Here is a 20,967-nt window from a genome sequence, read left to right on the forward strand (position 1 = left end):
TAATGAAGCAGACTGCAGTCAACTGGCCTGCGTACAGTACATGCACCTCCATAGAGAGAGACCTACTGAGGGGAACAGGGAGACAGAGCGTGAGAAAGAGAGAGAGAGTCACAAGATCATTCTGTGGTGAGCTTGTAGCTGTGAGCTAATACCAGGCCTCACATGTGTATTAATTGACTTTCTCACTGCTCTCATTTGCATGTTTCCATCAGTCCTTCCTATTTTATTTTCTGAATTTGTTTATTTATTACCAGTATATTTTATTTAACATTCATTTTAACTTCACTTCATTCCAGAAATGAATTCATTTAACCCCCCCCCCACACACACACACACACACACACACACACACACACACACACACACACACACACACACACACACACACACACACACACACAGACACACACACAGACACACACACACACACACACACACACACACACCTACCTACCTAACTCCATTTAGCCGTTTCACATTAAAGGTACACTCCAAGGAACACTTCAACCTTCCCATTCAGATGAGAAGCTAGATATCAGTCTAATGTCCCTTTAACACTTTCAGTGCCACCAGGTGGCGCCAGAGTTAGCGCTTGAATGCCACCATCCACTTTAACGTTAACGTTAATATCGCCTAATCTATGTTTTAAATTATGGCTATGTGTCTAATCTGCCCGTCGCTTATCAAAGAATCATTTTCCAGTCAGTGCTGTCAAGGCAGATTGGTTTTTTATCGCTTCATTTCCGTTTGAGAGCATTTTGAAAAGCACCCGTTTTGAGGTAAAAAACCTTCCATTCTGGGGCATTCTGTGATAATCGTCTTTTACTGGAATATTCCAGAACGTTGATATTTGTCGGCCTATTTATTAATCGTTTTCAAATAAACGCTAGATGATCAATATTATACGTACACGCACGCCCATTCGAGCCGCGCGCTGATAATAGCCTTGTTCATTTCCTCATGGATTTTACAGTGAAACCGATAGAGGACATTTCACAAAACAGCTTATATCTTCATCAAAATGAGTCTGATTGTCCTAACACTGATAACATAGATTCCTTACCTGACATCAGATGGTATCCAACTGGTATATTCAAATTCCTGATCACCATTCGAAGAAATCGATAAGTGTATAGATCTAACGTGTGTACAGTAGAATTCATGATCCGCGGCGCTCAGAGCCCCCTGAATGAACTCTGGTACTCCGGCTGCATCAGTGGACTGGAAATGTGGAGTACAGGATTTTTTTCCCCATCCATTTTCATTGAGTCCATTCCAAAATCCCTTATGTCATCTGGGAGACGATAGGGGCGCTTTTTTCCACATATGATCGCCGGCGGCTCTCGGGTAGACTAGGGTAGGGTCGCGTGATGCAATATGATTTCAGATCGCAAAAAAAATAAATTCTGAGAAATCTTGTGAGTGGCTTTCAACATAACTATTATAAATCAGAGAAAACTTGTGAGTGGCAATCAAAGTGTTAAGCACAAGTTGCCCAACAGCATAAACAGGGATCTACACATGCAGCATTCTTTTGCTGTGTTGTGCATCTATCTCCACCAGACATGTATTTCATTTTTTTTCAAACCTTTATTTAAACTCGAAAAGGCAACTGAGGTTTCCCTCATTTACAGTCACGTCGAGTGTCCATACAGAAATAAGCTAAATGAAATCATAACAATAAGACAAGTAAGGATACCAATCAATTAAAACACGTACAACTTGATTGACAAAGGTTGGAGATCAAGGTTTTAAACTCTGCAACAGAGGGGATAATCTCAAGCTTTAAGGACCGTTGGAGTTCATTCCATGAGCTAGAGGGGCATCGTAGCAAAATGTTATGCATTTAATGTAGATTTACCCTGTTCAGAGCAAACTCAGGGACCAGCCAGTCACTAGAACGGGTTCCATAGGTTCCAACATTCCATTCCATTAATGATATAGTATAAGGAGGTAGCTTACCAATAATGATGTAGTATAAGGAGGTAGCTTACCAATAATGATGTAGTATAAGGAGGTAGCTTACCAATAATGATGTAGTATAGTTTCAAGTTCTCAAGTTTCTTTAATAGTTGTCATACAGAAGTACAGAATACTTTTGTACAAAATGCTTCTTACTGTTGCGCTCCAGAGACTGTGCTAGACAAGATAAGTATGAAATAAAGACATAGTAAAAATTTGAAGTAAAAAAAAGAGGTCACAGTGTTCAGTTTAGACATATGTACAATGTTCGTAGACGTAGTTACCATACAATATACAATACTGTGCAGTGTACTAATATACAATACTATATAGTGCAAGGCATAAATGGACGAGGTGCAGTTTAGGTACAATTCACAGTAGGTGTACGAGTTGTAGTGCAAGTCCTTTATCAATAAATATAAAGTGTAAGTGTGTTTGTGTGATCTAAAGTGTGGAGAGTGGGTGCTGCAGTGTGTTGTTTGTTTGAGTGAGTGTGTGCGTGTGGGTGTGTGTGCTGTGTGCATTTGATGGTTGTTGCATAGTGATTATTGTTCGTTTAGCGATTATTGTTCGTTTAGCAGCCTGATGGCCTGGGGATAGAAGCTCCTTCTGAGTCTTTCTGTGCTCGCCATAAGACTCCGGTATCGCTTGCCTGACGGCAGCAGTTCAAAGAGGCAGTTGTTCGGGTGGCTCGAGTCCTTAATAATTCTCTTAGCCTTCCCCTTGCACCGCTTGTTGTAAATGTTCTGGAGGGTGGGAAGCCCCCCTCTAATTGTGCGTTCGGCTGAACGTGTCACTCTTTGTAGTCTGCTACGGTCTTGTGCAGTGCTATTCCCAAACCAGGAGGTGATGTTGCCGGTCAGGATGCTCTCTATTGTACATGAGTAGAAGTTCCTAAGGATCTTCTGACTGACTTGGAACTTCCTTAGGCGCCTGAGGAAGTAGAGGCGTTGTCGTGCCTTCTTCACAACACTGTCAATGTGTGTGGTCCATGTCAAGTCCTCGGATATGTGGGCTCCGAGGTACTTGAAACTGTTCACTCTCTCAACTGGTGCCCCGTCGATGCTGAGGGGGCTGTAGTCCTTGACCCCCGACCTCCTGAAGTCCACAATCATCTCTTTTGTTTTGCTGACGTTCAGGGAGAGGCAGTTCTCCTGACACCACTGTGACAGGTTCTCTACCTCTTCCAGGTAGGCCCTTTCGTCGTTGGCAGAGATCAGGCCCACCACTACTGTGTCATCAGCAAATTTGATGATGGTGTTGTTGTTCCGCTGTGCTACGCAGTCATGTGTGTACAGGGAGTAGAGGAGGGGGCTCAGAACACAGCCCTGGGGGGCCCCTATGTTGAGCGTGATGGATGAGGAGGTGCAGTTGCCGGCTCTTACCACCTGGGGTCTGCCCGTCAGGAAGTCCAGGACCCACTGGCACAGGTCATAGTTCAAGCCCAGGTCCCTGAGCTTGGCTATGAGTTTGGAGGGGACTATGGTATTGAATGCTGAGCTGTAGTCGATGAACAGCATTCTCCCTATATATATACATCATTACCAATAATGATGTAGTATAAGGAGGTAGCTTATCAATAATGATGTAGTATAAGGAGGTAGCTTACCAATAATGATGTAGTATAAGGAGGTAGCTTACCAATAATGATGTAGTATAAGGAGGTAGCTTACCAATAATGATGTAGTATAAGGAGGTAGCTTACCAATAATGATGTAGTATAAGGAGGTAGCTTATCAATAATGATGTAGTATAAGGAGGTAGCTTACCAATAATGATGTAGTATAAGGAGGTAGCTTACCGATAATGTAGTATAAGGAGGTAGCTTACCGATAATGATGTAGTATAAGGAGGTAGCTTATCAATAATGATGTAGTATAAGGAGGTAGCTTACCAATAATGATGTAGTATAAGGAGGTAGCTTGCCAATAATGATGTAGTATAAGGAGGTAGCTTACCAATAATGATGTAGTATAAGGAGGTAGCTTATCAATAATGATGTAGTATAAGGAGGTAGCTTACCAATAATGATGTAGTATAAGGAGGTAGCTTACCAATAATGATGTAGTATAAGGAGGTAGCTTACCAATAATGATGTAGTATAAGGAGGTAGCTTATCAATAATGATGTAGTATAAGGAGGTAGCTTACCAATAATGATGTAGTATAAGGAGGTAGCTTACCAATAATGATGTAGTATAAGGAGGTAGCTTACCAATAAGAGCCTTAAAAAGTTTGTTGCGCCTCTCCGTCAGAGAGGACCAACCGACCTTCTCATAAAGGACACAGTGATGAATCTGAGGGTAGATACGATACTCATGTCACACATGAGTCTGACCTCTGACCTTCTGTAACACGAGCCTTTCTGCTGCATGAGTCTGACCTCTGACCTTCTATAAAACGAGCCTTTCTGCTGCATGAGTCTGACCTCTGACCTTCTGTAACACGAGCCTTTCTGCTGCATGAGTCTGACCTCTGACCTTCTGTAACACAAGCCTTTCTGCTGCATGAGTCTGACCTTCTGTAACACAAGCTACACGAATACATTATTTATATAAATATATACATTTATTCACAATTTGCAGAACGGGTCTAGACTACTCCAAGCTTCCCGATTGAAGCGCAATTTTCCAAACGTCGGTTAGTTTGAGACTTGTCTTTTCTGTCGTCGGGTTAAAACAATTCTGTGTTAAAAAGCTCACGTGTCGCTCGCATCACGCTGTGTAGTCTGTGTTGCTTCCCGACCCAGTCTAGATGGTGGTGTCATGTTCCCGAATGACCAGCAGGGGTCAGCATTCTCACAGCAGGCTCCGTGCCACAGTGCCAAAACTCACACTGACCTCATAAGAGTACAGTCAAGTACATTTTATTTAATATAGCACATTTCTAAGCAGCGGCAGCTGGCACCAAAGTGCTTCACAGGCAGGTTGATAAAAGACAAAAATATTACGATGCAAGATATAAAATTAAAAACACAGTAAAACAATGAATGTAATAAAAACAGGTAGGACACAGTAAAGCAAAGAAGATAAAAATGGGCCAGGGGTCTAGTGGTGATTAAGTGGGGGGGAAGGCCAGGGAGAACAAGTAGGTTTTCAAAAGTGATTTAAAAACCTGCACGGTCTGGGCGGCCCGTATATTGAGGGGGAGGCTGTTCCACAGTTTAGGCGCTTTATCATTATCTTTATCTTTATTACGGATCCCCATTAGTCATCACCGCAGCAACAACTAGTCTTCCTGGGGTCCACACACAACAAAAACAGTACATACATACATAACATTATAGTAGCATACATTTAAAAATAGATTCCAATATTCCTACATGTAAAAATAATTCCAAATAGTATTACAGTACACAAACAGAGTATCGGATCACAGAAAATACAATAAAAGGGATTAAACTCTCAGACAGTCATATCTTTACAGTGTAAACTACAGTATCTGTGTTTTTCTTTAATGTAAACTAATTTCTTTTTCTCTCAATGCTCTTTTCAAATTATTTTTTAAAACGTATCTTACTGGTTATCTGAGTAAGATGTACTGGCAGTTTATTCCAATATGACGTGGCTCTATATAACACAGTTTTCTTTGCTGCATTGGTTTTTGGTAGTAGCAGTGTGAACGTTTCCCTACAGGCATGCCTAGTATTATACTTGTGTCGATCATGTGTACATGTTAGCTGTGAATACAAACAGATAGGTTCTCTTGAGATATATATATATATTCCTCATGAACAAGATCAGGCTGCAATCCAGTCTGTCTTCCACCTTCAACCACGACAGCTTGGTGTGCCTCCCCTCCACACTGTTTCTCACTGAGTGCGGCGGAGAAGGCCGTGTCTCCCCTAGTCTTGAGCCACAGAAATAAGTGGTTACATAAAACAAGACTGAGTGAGCGCCACACTGTATAATTACTTCATCGACTGTAACAAAAGGATCATCTCAATAATCAATAAACGCTCTAAGATCCCGCAGAGTGCGTCCGACTGTGAGTAAATTAACCGGAGCCCAAGACGCTCTAAATCCCAGTTCTTTAGGCTGGATTTGAACCCAGCGGCGTGTTGATGGACAGTCCGTCCCTTGCGTGTTGCAGCGTGAGTAGCGGGAGCAGTGACAGTAATCCACACAGCTAACCAGCCGTGACCAGACTGTAAAGAGAGAGGGCTCATCACAGAGAGACGGAGGTGGAGGAGGAAGGAGGATGCAGAGGGCTGGGTGCTTCCAGAGAGCACCGGCGCCTTTTTTCAGGACATTTTGTTATTTATTGTTGTAACACAGCACACACAAAATAAATCGCATCTATTATGTTTTTAAATATCTACATTATCTGGCCTTAGTAAATATCATCAAACTCCTCTGACCTCTCTGGTCTTTCCAAAGACCCAAGAGACGGGACAGTAATTTTTATTAATTAAAATTAAATGTAAATAAAGATTATTATTATTATTATTACTAAACATGTAAATATAACGAAATCTGGTACCGAGTGATCTTGAATCGGTACTCTGTAGTACCCCTCTCCCTCTCTCTCTCTCTCTCTCTCTCTCTCTCTCTCTCTCGCTCTCTCTCTCTCTAGCTACATATCCCTCTCTCTATCTCTCTCCCTCTCTGTAGCTATCTATCTCTATCTCTCTAGCTACATCTTCCTCTCTCTCTCTGTCTCTATTTCTCTCCCTCTCCCTCTCTCTATCTCCCTCTCCGTCTCTCTCTCTATCTCTCTATCTATCCCTCTCCATCTCTATATCTCCCCTCTCTCTCCTCTCTCTCTCTCTCTCTCTCTCTCTCTCTCTCTCTCTCTCTCTCTCTCTCTCTATCTCTCTATCTATCCATCTCTCTATCTCCCTCTCCCCTCTCTCTCTCTCTCTCTCTCTCTCTCTCTCTCTCTCTCTCTCTCTCTCTCTCTCTCTCTCTCTCTCTCTCTCTCTATCTCTCTATCTCTCTATCTCTCTCTCTCTATCTCTCTGTAGCTCTCTATCTCTGTAGCTCTCTATCTCTCTAGCTACATCTTCCTCTCTCTCTGTCTCTATTTCTCTCTTTCTTTCTATCTCCCTCTCTCTAGCTATCTCGCTCTATAGCTACATCTCTCTCTCTCTCTCTCTCTCTCTCTCTCTCTCTCTCTCTCTCTATCTCTCTTTCTCTATCCATCCCTCTCTCTATCTCTCTCCCTCTCCCTCTCTATATCTCCCTCTCCGTCTATCTCTCTCTCTCTCTCTCTCTCTCTCTCTCTCTCTCTCTCTCTCTCTCTCTCTCTCTCTCTCTCTATCTATCCCTCTCTCTCTATCTATCCCTCTCCCTCTCTATATCTCTCCCTCTCCCTCTCTCTATCTCCCTCTCCCTCTCTATCTCTCTCCCTCTCCCTCCCCTATCTCTCCCTCTACCTCTCTATCTCCCTCTCTCTCTCCATCGCCCGCCCTCTCTATCTCCCTCTCTCTCTCTCTCTCTCTCTCTCTCTCTCTCTCTCTCTCTCTCTCTCTCTCTCTCTCTCTCTCTCTCTCTGTATCTCTCTCTCCCTCCCCCACATCTCTCTCTCCCTCTCCCTCTCTATATCTCCCTCTCCGTCTCTCTCTCTCTATCTCTCTATCTATCCCTCTCTCTATCTCTCTCCCTATCTCTATCTCCCTATCCCTCTCCATCTCTCTATCTCCCTCTCCCCTCTCTCTCCCTCTCTCTATCTCCCTATCTCTCTATCCATCTCTCTATCTCCCTCCCTCTCTATCTCCCTATCCCTCTCTCTCTCTCTCTCTCTCTCTCTCCATCCATGGCCTCGGTGTTGCACGTAGAACAGTCACTGCAATCTTGGCAGAGACCCGAGACATCCACCACCTTGGTCAGCACTACGAGACAACGACTCAGAGAGATGGGGGGGGGGGTTAGAGAGTTCCCATGTTTGTAGTGGGCGGAGATGGAGCAATAAATACATGTAGTGAGCATATGCATACATGGTGACAGTAGAATCATAGTATATAAGACAATTGTCAAATAGAGTAATAGATAGAACTACTGCAAGCGTATGGATACAGGATGAGATACAAGACAATAGCTCAGGGCCGTATGTCCCGTGGGGGCAGGAGAAGTCACTCAGAGGGTTCAGCACTGCAGGCCAGACAGAAGGCGTATGAGAACGTAGAATACACATTTACAGACTTTTTTTTAATATCGTCCATTTGCATGTTCTTGGTATCTGATTCTAGGGACATCTATGGATCTCAGGGAATGTATTCCCAGTGTCAGAGATACTGTCTGTTACTAGGCTTGAGTAAATTGTAATGAACCAAATGAGAATATCAATAAAAAATCTTTTTTTTTATCTTTGACTGTGAATAACACCATGCTAAAATTGACCAGACCTGAAAAATCTAAGCAAATGAATAAAGGGAAGCTGATTAAACAGAAGGTTTTGTAGATACAGTACTGAATTCTGCCATCCGGACACATGCCATTTGAAATATGATTATAGAATATCAGGCCTAAAAATGGTTATGCGATTAATTTGATTAATTAATTACAAATCCTGTAATTAATTAGATAAATTTTTTTTTATCGCCTGACAGCACTAATTCTTCTGTTGTGTTGTGGAGTTGGTTTGGATCTGTAGCACTATAGCGTGAGCTCCAGATGAGGCTCTATGTGGCACACAGAGCGGTGGTACAGGGTGACCTCAACCATCAGCCAGGGGTAAAGAGAGAGAAGGGACCAGCAGAGCCAGATCTGGGCCAGTCAGTCACTGAAATAGCCTCCCATTACACTCGAGTATGTGCCTGGGTCTTCTGGCGGTGCGACAGGAGCTGGGTCCGCACCTTTTGGGACAATTTATATGGTTCAGTTGTGCCAGACGAGATCCGTCATACCCCAGGAAAGTAATGGACCGTGTGTGTTGGTCTGTACCGTCTAAAACATGCAGGCCACACGCGTACAGTATCGTGCTGCATCTCAACAACACGCTACCTACCTACTGTACAGTAGCATCGTATTTAATTCAAGCTGAATCCAGCCTTTAGTTCAGCGGCTCCCAAGGCCACGTAACCGTCTCTGATGGGGGGTCGGTGTGCGACAGAATATAACGGGGGCTGGAGGTGGATTGACTGCGTGTGTGTCGGGGACGCATCTCTCCTCTCTCTCTCTCTCTCTCTCTCTCTCTCTCTCTCTCTCTCTCTCTCTCTCTCTCTCTCTCTCTCGCTCGTTCTCGCTCTCTCTCGTATGTATCACGCTTTGTGGGTGACTCTCACTCAAAGCGCTTATGGGCGGAGCCCATCCAATAACAGCCTGAAATCCTGAGGCTGAAAAATGTGCTTTTGAGTACTCCATTAGAAATATAAAACAATGAATTTTTTTTTTGAAAAAAAAAACTTACAGATGTGTTCCATAGACTCACAGGAATTGTGTAAAGTTGCCCAAATAGTGCAAGGAATAGCAATGCATGTCCCCTTTAAAAGAAATGTATCGTATAATATGATGCGATAAAAAACCTTTTTCTTAAATGTAAATCTTCAGAACGAGTGGTTCAGAGGGCCGGTCCAGGCGTGGGGGGGGGGGTGGGCTGTAGTTTGGGGACCCGCCGATTTAGATGGTAGTTTCACACTGAGATTTCTACTCCAATCATCTACTTTAATATTTTGTGAATTGTTGAGATTTAGATGTTTTTTTTACTCCGTACACACGACTGACGGCACCGATTACGTCAAACAAGTGTCACACGTTTCCTTGCGCATCATCACATGTAATGGGTTCCAGTTCAGGTGGTAGTTATAGTTGAAACCTAGCTGTGGCTGAAGGTTGAAACTTGATTGGTTGTTGTCGCCTTCCAGAAACCAGCTGTAGCCCCGCCTCCTCCCATGAGACTGCCCCCTCCCTACCGGCCCCCCAGCGCCCTGGAGCCGCAGCCGGAGGACCCTGAGCTGGAGCAGGCCCGAGGTCAGTCTCACTCACTCACACTCACAGACAGACAGACCTGGAACAGACCAGGGGTCAGTCTCATGCACCACTCACTCACTCACTCACTCACTCACTCATACAGACAGAGCTGGAACAGACCAGGGGTCAGTCTCACGCACCACTCACTCACTCACACTCACAGACAGACAGACCTGGAGCAGACCAGGGGTCAGTCTCACGCACCACTCACTCACTCACACTCACATACAGACAGAGCTGGAACAGACCAGGGGTCAGTCTCACGCACCACTCACTCACTCACACTCACATACAGACAGACCTGGAGCAGACCAGGGGTCAGTCTCACGCACCACTCACACATACATACAGACAGACATACCTGGAACAGACCAGGGGTCAGTCTCACGCACCACTCACTCACTCACACTCACATACAGACAGACCTGGAACAGACCAGGGGTCAGTCTCACACACCACTCACTCACACTCACACTCACACAGAGCTGGAACAGACCAGGGGTCAGTCTCACACACCACTCACTCACTCACACTCACATACAGACAGACCTGGAGCAGACCAGGGGTCAGTCTCACACACCACTCACTCACTCACACTCACATACAGACAGACCTGGAACAGACCAGGGGTCAGTCTCACTCACTCACTCACTCACTCACACTCACAGACAGACAGACCTGGAACAGACCAGGGGTCAGTCTCACACACCACTCACTCACTCACACTCACAGACAGACAGACCTGGAACAGACCAGGGGTCAGTCTCACTCACTCACTCACTCACTCACACTCACAGACAGACAGACCTGGAACAGACCAGGGGTCAGTCTCACTCACTCACTCACTCACTCACACTCACAGACAGACAGACCTGGAACAGACCAGGGGTCAGTCTCACTCACTCACTCACTCACTCACTCACATACAGACAGACCTGGAACAGACCAGGGGTCAGTCTCACTCACTCACTCACTCACTCACACTCACAGACAGACAGACCTGGAACAGACCAGGGGTCAGTCTCACACACCACTCACTCACTCACACTCACATACAGACAGACCTGGAACAGACCAGGGGTCAGTCTCACTCACTCACTCACTCACTCACACTCACAGACAGACAGACCTGGAACAGACCAGGGGTCAGTCTCACTCACTCACTCACTCACTCACTCACATACAGACAGACCTGGAACAGACCAGGGGTCAGTCTCACTCACTCACTCACTCACTCACACTCACAGACAGACAGACCTGGAACAGACCAGGGGTCAGTCTCACACACCACTCACTCACTCACACTCACATACAGACAGACCTGGAACAGACCAGGGGTCAGTCTCACTCACTCACTCACTCACTCACACTCACAGACAGACAGACCTGGAACAGACCAGGGGTCAGTCTCACTCACTCACTCACTCACTCACTCACATACAGACAGACCTGGAACAGACCAGGGGTCAGTCTCACACACCACTCACTCACTCACACTCACATACAGACAGACCTGGAACAGACCAGGGGTCAGTCTCACTCACTCACTCACTCACTCACACTCACAGACAGACAGACCTGGAACAGACCAGGGGTCAGTCTCACTCACTCACTCACTCACTCACTCACATACAGACAGACCTGGAACAGACCAGGGGTCAGTCTCACGCACCACTCACTCACTCACTTACTCACTCGCTCGCTCGCTCGCTCGCTCACTCACTTACTTACTCACTCACTCACTCACACTCACTCACTCACTCACTCACTCACTCACTCACTCACTCACTCACTCACTCACTCACTCACTCACTCACTCACTCACTCACTCACTCACTCACTCACAGACAGACAGACCTGGAACAGACCAGGGGTCAGTCTCATGCACCACTCACTGACTCACTCACTCACTCACTCACTCACTCGCTCGCTCGCTCGCTCACTCACTCACTCACTCACTCGCTCGCTTGCTCACTCACTCACTCACTCACTCACTCGCTCGCTCGCTCGCTCCCTTACTCACTCACTCACTCACTCACTCACTCACTCACTCACTCACTCACTCACTCACTCTCTCACTCACTCACTCACTCACTCACTCACTCACTCACTCACACGAGATGTAGAAACACTGCAGATAATGATCTGTGTATCATGTCATTTTGACGGTAGGTGAAATCATTACTGTTGTGTTTTTCTGGACTCCAACCCTTCATCTGTCCGTGTGTCTTCATGGTGTCTGTGATGACCCATCACTCACTCATACATGTTAACATGATCAGTACAGTGTAATGGTGACCATGGTGTCATAAGCGGCTTGCAAGCAATGTACCATTTTCACTTCAGCAACATCCTTTCATACCACTATTGATAGAAACCTGGACTGACGGTAGTTTGAAAAGAAATTCCCCATCATCATATCGGCCACCTGAACCATTAACACATTCTGTGCCACGCAGTTTGCCCATCTTATACCACTCTCTGCCAGTGCTGTAAGTCTATGGAGTCGCTCACCTTCTTTGCAGGGCTATAACTTTTTAAATATTATAGCTATATCGACATTACTCTATGGCCCATTCAACATCGGGTATCTATCGTTCCGGATGTGGGAACGTTATATTTTTCCATTCATATATTGTCGTGTTAGTACCGTCGAGAATATAAGTATGTTTTTAGAGTGTAGAGCAGTCATTCCTAGAATGCATATTATACATAATCGATTGCGTTTCGTTCCTATACACGCTATATTAAAAAATTCAAATTCATATGCTCGGTATACATTATGCTCCATCATGCGTGAAGGAAAGGGGGGGGGGGGGGTCGTTTATGATTCCTTGATTGTCAGTAACGGCTTTCTTTAGTACGACATCATACGTTGATCAGATGGATTGCAATGAAATAAATGGACAATCGAGCTGGAATTAACATTAGGTTACTCTTACCTGTGGCCGATGAGTCTGGAGAAAAAATATTCCAATTATTTTATTTCGATCTGCTAGATCCATTTTCCGTTTGTATGACGCGATAAACGCCGAAAGCATATTGATTCTTGCGTCTCGAAAGCGATCCAATGCACTCGAGTGTTTGTCTGGATCAACATAACAAGATAGCTCTGCCGGAACATTTTCCCCGATGCACAGAGCGCCACATCCGGTTTAGAGTGGAGTGCAACTCGCCCGAAATCCACCAGGCGGCGGTATTGAGGCGTTGAAATATCAGACTGAGTCCAGCTGGCTCCCGGAGCTTTCCTGGATGAATTATGAATGCCAATAGCAAATAAAGGAAACAACGATCATAAAAACAAGTTAACTCGTTGTTGGCGCTCAATGTTTGGCGGCCAATAACGAGTTAACTCGTTAATGGCACAGAATGTGTTAAAGGCCCCGTGAAATCTAAATGGATGTTTGTAATTTCCTGGAAAACAAGAGAATTTTTTTTTTGATGAGTCATCCAGCACGCAGGGGCGTATACTTAATTTTGTGTCCAATGAAATGCTTTCTAGAATGACGTTTTCAGCACATTGGAGCTGAGCTAGCACTCTGCCTCTTTAACTAAATTGTCCAAACGAATGTTCAATGTTAGCTTGCTAGCTAATGTTGCGTAATGTTGCTAACATTAGTTTGCTAGCTAATGGGTCGACCGTGATGCACACTCGGCACTATTGGCTACTGTAAATGCCAATCAATATAAAAATGGTAAATGTTGCATTATATAGCGCTTTTATCCAAAGCGCTTTACAATTTGTTCCTCACATTTTACCCATTCACTCACACATTCACACACCGATGGCGGAGGCGACCATGCAAGGTGCCAACCTGCTCATCGGGAGCAATTAGGGGTTAAGTGTCTTGCTCAAGGACAAGACCCGGGAGGAGCGGGAATCGAACCGGGAACCTCCGGACAACTGCTCTACCTCCCGAGCCACTGTCGCCCCCATATCCACGACAAGTCCCTCCCTAGCTTCCTGTTTTTACGGATAAATATGTGGAATCGAATAGCGTTCTGTTAAGCCATTTCATGGGGAGCGCTCTCTCTCAGAGCGTTGATTGGATTCTTGAACTGTTGTTTTTCCCCTGGCGTGTAGCGAGGCTCACGAGGTGGCGACATGCACAGCGGTGGTGTGTACCGTGGAAGCTGTTTGGAATAAAGAGCAGGCTGTGGGAACTCGTTTAGAATGCATAAACCAGGAGGGACCCCTGAAGTTACTCGGGACACTAAATCTATTGTGCCGAATAAATAAAACACTTAGGCGTGCCACCTAAGAGCTTAAACGATATTCATTAATATTGAACTTCAATCGTACCATTCATCGTGTCGACCGAAATCTCATCTATTGGGACGCCGTTGAATGTTTTTCGACACGGACGGTCGGGCGGGGACGTGTGCAGGTAGAGTCGGGGGTTATTTCTTTCTTTTGTTCTTTATTCCTTCTTCCAATTTGCTGCACCCAGCAGTCGGAACGAGATGCAAAATGAAAATGGACATATTGATCCCGCTCACTCACTACTTTTAAGGACTACTTTTAAGTTGTTTACACACAACTGCAACCGTCACCCAGCCCAGTAATGTGACTGTTCTGCTTCATGTGTTATACCTTGTTGTGATTTAATTTGGTTGTTTGTTTGATGTGTGTTGTAATTATTTCCCCTTACCTCTGTGATGTATGTACTGTATCATCTGTCTCTTTTCTATTTTATTTGATCATTTCTTTGTCCACTTTCCCTGTTACCCTTCAAGAGGCCCTTTTGTCCTCTCGCCAGACCGTCATTGTAAATAAGAATATGCTCTTAATTGACCTGCCTGGTTAAATAAAGGTTAAATAAACAAATAAAGACCAATAAATAATAATAATAATAATAATAATAATAATAATAATAATAATAATAATAATAATAATAATAATAATAATAATAATAATAATAATAATAATAATAATAATTCATTTATTTTATATAGCGCTTCTCAATGACCGAGGTCGCTGATAATAGGCAAAAAATAAACAAAGAAACATAGAACCACAGGGAAACGGGGAACAGTATGAATACACACGAACATAGAGCCACGAGGAACAGGCAACAAGTACAGGAGCCAGTAGGGGAGACAGTCGGGAGGAGAGTAAGGGAAACCAAGGGGGAGAGAAGGTGGGGCAGGGGAGAAGGGGCTGATGGGTTGGAGGAGGGTGGTTATGGGTAGGGAAGGTTAAATGCCAGTTGAAACAGTGCAGGAGTCCAGAATGTGCTCGGCAGGCTGACTCCAGGCCAGTTGAAACAGTGCAGGAGTCCAGAATGTGCTCGGCAGGCTGACTCCAGGCCAGTTGAAACAGTGCAGGAGTCCAGAATGTGCTCGGCAGGCTGACTCCAGGCCAGTTGAAACAGTGCAGGAGTCCAGAATGTGCTCGGCAGGCTGACTCCAGGCCAGTTGAAACAGTGCAGGAGTCCAGAATGTGCTCGGCAGGCTGACTCCAGGCCAGTTGAAACGGGGCCAATGGAGTTTGTCTGTTCACACTCCACAATAATCAGTGCCAGTCTGCCCGTCCACCAGCCACACTTAACGAACTGGAGGCAGTAACGAGTGACGCTGCTGTTCTGATCGGTGCAAAGTGGGCTTTTGGAAAAGGTCCCAGCAGGAGAACCGTCCCCTTGTGTTTCCCTGCCAGCGTCCATCCAGCTGATTCCCTCTGTGTTTTTTTTAACGACGCAGCGTTCTGGGATTGTTTTATAAAGACTGTTGTCCACGGAATGAGTAGTGATTTAATGTTGAGGGCTTGTAGTGATGCACGATATATCGGCCGCCGATATAATATCGGCTGATATAATTGGTCCGATATCAAGATAGTGCCGATATGAACCGATATAATATTTTTTTTTTTGTATCTATTTATCTTTTACTTGTTTTGGCCTTAAATCGTTTAAAAAATATCAGTCATTTCTGAAAATAAGTTACAAAAGTACAAAAAAAAAATGCATTTTGGAAAATAGCTCTTTATTTGATTATCATAAAAAAGTGTTTTCTATACAGAGATGTCGACATCGGTAAATATCGGTATCGGCCAGAACAGCAATATTAATATCGGTTATCGGTATCGGCCACAATGTTCACATCGGTGCGTCACTGGGCTCGTGTGTTTCTCTGGCAGCGCAGTGAGTGACGAGCGCGGGGACCGACTGGCTCAGAGGTCGCTCAGAGGTCGCACCACACTCTCTCCTGTTCTGTCACGATGATGGACAGGGTCATAAAACAATCTGTCATCAGTTATTACCCGTCTTATTCTTTTACGAGATATAGCCTATTTAATAGCATTCGATTTTCAAAACACAATACCACAATGCATTTAATATGCATGATAAGATAAGATATTCCTTTATTGATCCCCTTGGGGAAAGTCAGGCGTCATAGCAGCGTGGGGGAGGGGAGGTAGAGGTACTGTATGGGCAGGGTGATAGCAGAAGACATGCATATAGGTAATACAACTATATATATAACTAACTATATAACTATACGGGTGGTTCCTCTGAACCAGGTCACAGGCAGTGGCTCACTTTATCTGGGGCTTCAGCCACACAGTGGTGGGGCTGCCTCCGTCTATAGCACTGCTGCCTAGGACCACACACACACACACACACACACACACACACACACACACACACACACACACACACACACACACACACACACACACACACCTATCATACTTTCTCAATAACAATACAGGATTGTGACTTTAACTATAGCATGACTCACTTTACAGATCATGTTAAAATGGCTTGTCATGATGGTGGCGGTTATATGATTGCTTGTATTGATTATACTGCCATGCCACTCACTGTGCCCCAACAGGGCTGATGGGGCACGCAGGACGCTAATAACACTATTTAAATTCACGCTCTTTCTCGCTCTCCCTCGCTCTCTCCCTCTCTCACTATCTCGAGTGTGTATCGAGAATTTAAAGTGGTGTGTTAACAGTCCACGGTCACTATCCACAGTCACTGGCGATCCCAGCGTAGCAACCAGTAGCTGCTAAAGCTAAGCACTGGAACGTTAGCCAGCCAACTTCGATTGCTTGCTAATTAAAATAATGTGGTCTCTCCACAAAGTCCTGTGAGTAGATGTAAAGGATTAAACCTTTACACTGGATCAACACTTCTCTCCCATCTCCTCCACCATGCAAATGCACCATTGATTGATTGATTGATTACTTTAATTAACAGATTGCAGAATGGGTACAGTACAGTACAGCTCAATACACACAAGTGTTAAGGGGATGCAGACCAGAGAAAGACTTTCGTCTTGTTTACATCAGATCACCATAACCAGATGGCTGCACTGGTTATAACGGAGAACATTGAATTGTTTTTGCCAAGTAATGAGGATGGAAACGGCTCGGGTCTGGTGCCCGGAGCGCCGCCTAGTTGTCATTGAAGCTGGAGGATACCGGTAGTATTCTGACATTGGGTGGCATTTCTGAGTGCGCTCCGCTCCACCTCAAAGCCACAGACGGACAAACTAATGATCAGTAGAGACAGTCTGTCTATTGCCAGCCCGGCTGGTGGAGTAGTTGTAGTTGCAGTTGCAGGGGGCGACAGTGGCTCAGGAGGTAGACTGGTCATCCGTCCGTTTACAGCATAGCCGCGGACGAGTGTGAGAGGTCGGAGTTGTTGCCCGCGTGCTGCGTCGCCGTCAGAGCCTTGTCGATGAATCCCGTGCGCCTCGGGGAAAACGAGCCGCCCGAATACAGCAGCCGTGTGTACACTGAGCCACGTGCAGTCGGTCTGCTGGGCCGCGCTGGTTTACAGTAACTGAATTATTGGTGATAATACATATGACTGGGTGAATCATTTGTATTAAGCGATAAAGGAGCTTGTGAATATTAAGGCACGCTTTATAGATGATGTCCTTCTTCAATTAGCCCTGTCAACAAATTTAACTGAGCATCCTCTGTGTGTGTGTGTGTGTGTGTGTGTGTGTGTGTGTGTGTGTGTGTGTGTGTTTATACGTAACCAACCCTGCCCCTCCACCCCCCAAATGCACTACTGTAAAATATCTATCTATATATTTTAAAAGGACTATGAAACGGTGCTTGCATGTGCACACTAAGGGACAAACATCTGTGCAATAGCACATACCACCAAAAAAACGCAAAGGATTTCAGTCGTCAATCTGCTCTTGTATGTTGTAGTGTTGTCATGATACCAACATTTGGACTTCGATACAGATAGGAAAGGTAATGGAATATATTATTAGATGACAGAACATGGACAATTCTTTATACAATTCTTTAATTCATTATACTTTAAATGCTATTGAAACGTAAATAATCAAATGATTCTGTTACAGCTGCTGAGCTATATACTATTATAGCTACTGTCCATCAATATCTTCCTTTTGAATGAAAAATGAACCACTATTACTCGCATCTCGCACACTGTGCTCCTAAATAATGTTTCCGGTTCGCACAAATCTATCTTTTAGGGGCAAATGCGAGTGAAATAAATGCTCGCACTGTAGAGCCCCCTGCAATATTCCATATCTACTGTTGAGGTTCCATGGTAACCGGCATTCCATTTGTAGGCCGACCTTGAGAGTTCTCTCTCTCTCTCTGTCGAGGGAGGGCCAGGGACTCCTACGTTCTGCTATAATATGACCGACTCTCTGGACAGACGGGAGCTTCTTGAGGCGAACTGCTGGACAGCTAACTGGACATTTCGTCTCGAGAATATTATTCTGTTGTCTTTTATTCTTTCTACATCAACTGCTCTGTTTCAGAGAGGATCTGAGCACGTCGGAATTCTCGACACTACACTGGTACACACACACTACACTGGCACACACACACACACACACACACACACACACACACACACACACACCACACAACACACAACACACAACACACACACACACACACACAGGCTGCCAGCCAGCCGAGGCTGATGAATGCCACCATCTGCCTTGCTGCTTTGCCCCTGGAGGGGGAGAGGAGGGCAGATGAATGTAAAGAGAGAGAGAGAGAGAGGGAGAGAGGGAGAGAGGGAGGGAGGGAGGGAGGGATGGAGGGAGAGAGGGAGAGAGGGAGAGAGGGAGAGAGGGAGAGAGAGAGATTTTTGTTGTACACCTACAGGCATGCTGCACAGATACGGTGCTTTTCCATGTGGGTGTGTGAGTATGTGAACAAAACATGTATGTATGCATATATCCATGTGTATAATTGGTCCTCAGATAAAAGACTGCTAACATAATGTTATGGATCTCAAGAGGGAGAGCATTGTATTGTGAAAGTAGCACACAGACTCGGAGGACTACAGCAGCATCTGGGTTACACACTGAACATTTCACTTTATTTTTATCTCCATCACTCTCAAATAGGCTGTGTCCTATTTAAATCTGTTTAGAGCCCTGCTGGTCACGGCATTTCGGGGACATTGTGGCATTTTGAGAGTCTAGACATGGAGAGTTCTGGGAACTCAGAGTTCTCTGGAGAAGGCATTGGACATCAGGGGATTCAAATAATAAATGGATCACATGGTGTACAGCAGTCGAGCAGAATGTATTTTACAGCATTAAACACATTCTATTATATAATGGTTTTATACAGTTCACTCTGAACACATTCTATTATAATGGTTTTATACAGCTTGCTCCGAACACATTATATTATAGTATTAGAAAGTAGAGAGTAATAGTAGAGATCAGTAGTAGTAGAAAGTAGAGCGTAGTAGTAGAGTAGTAGTTGATATTATTTAGTAGTAGAGTAGTACAAAGTATAGTCATAGTAGAGTAGAGATTAGTAGTAGTACAAAGTAGAGTAAGAGTAGTAGAGTAAGAGTAGAGAGTAATAGTAGAATAGAGATTAGTAGTAGTACAAAGTAGAGTAAGAGTAGTAGAGTAAGAGTAGAGAGTAATAGTAGAATAGAGATTAGTAGTAGAGAGTAATAGTAGAATAGAGATTAGTAGTAGAGAATAATAGTAGAATAGAGATTAGTAGTAGAGAATAATAGTAGAATAGAGATTAGTAGTAGAGAATAATAGTAGAATAGAGATTAGTAGTAGAAAGTAGAGAGTAGTAGCAGAATAGAGATTAGTAGTAGAAAGTAGAGAGTAGTAGCATAATAGAGATTAGTCTGAGTATATGAGTGGCTACAGCCTGTTGAGAAAGAGCACAGTGCTCTTTGGGGTCAAATGAGATCAAATAGAAACAATCTCTCTGACTGAGCGTCGTCAATGTTGGCTGACTCGTCTCAAGACATGCAGGTCCTAGTGGTGTCGTGACGAGATGAAGGTACAGTAGGACTACAGTAGGGCTCTAACTGATACAGTAGGGCTCTATCTGATACAGTAGGACTCTATCTGATACAGTAGGGCTCTAACTGATACAGTAGGGCTCTAACTGATACAGTAGGGCTCTATCTGATACAGTAGGACTCTATCTGATACAGTAGGGCTCTAACTGATACAGTAGGACTCTAACTGATACAGTAGGACTCTATCTGATACAGTAGGACTCTAACTGATACAGTAGGACTCTAACTGATACAGTAGGACTCTATCTGATACAGTAGGACTACAGTAGGGCTCTAACTGATACAGTAGGGCTCTAACTGATACAGTAGGGCTCTAACTGATACAGTAGGACTACAGTAGGGCTCTAACTGATACAGTAGGGATCTAACTGATACAGTAGGGCTCTAACTGATACAGTAGGGCTCTAACTGATACAGTAGGGCTCTAACTGATACAGTAGGGCTCTAACTGATACAGTAGGGCTCTAACTGATACAGTAGGACTACAGTAGGGCTCTAACTGATACAGTAGGGCTCTAACTGATACAGTAGGGCTCTAACTGATACAGTAGGACTCTAACTGATACAGTAGGACTCTAACTGATACAGTAGGACTCTAACTGATACAGTAGGACTACAGTAGGGCTCTAACTGATACAGTAGGGCTCTAACTGATACAGTAGGGCTCTAACTGATACAGTAGGGCTCTAACTGATACAGTAGGACTCTAACTGATACAGTAGGACTACAGTAGGGCTCTAACTGATACAGTAGGGCTCTAACTGATACAGTAGGGCTCTAACTGATACAGTAGGGCTC

This window comes from Notolepis coatsorum (genome assembly GCF_963971535.1).
Source record: "Notolepis coatsorum genome assembly, chromosome: 3".
NCBI classification, from domain to species: domain Eukaryota; kingdom Metazoa; phylum Chordata; class Actinopteri; order Aulopiformes; family Paralepididae; genus Notolepis; species Notolepis coatsorum.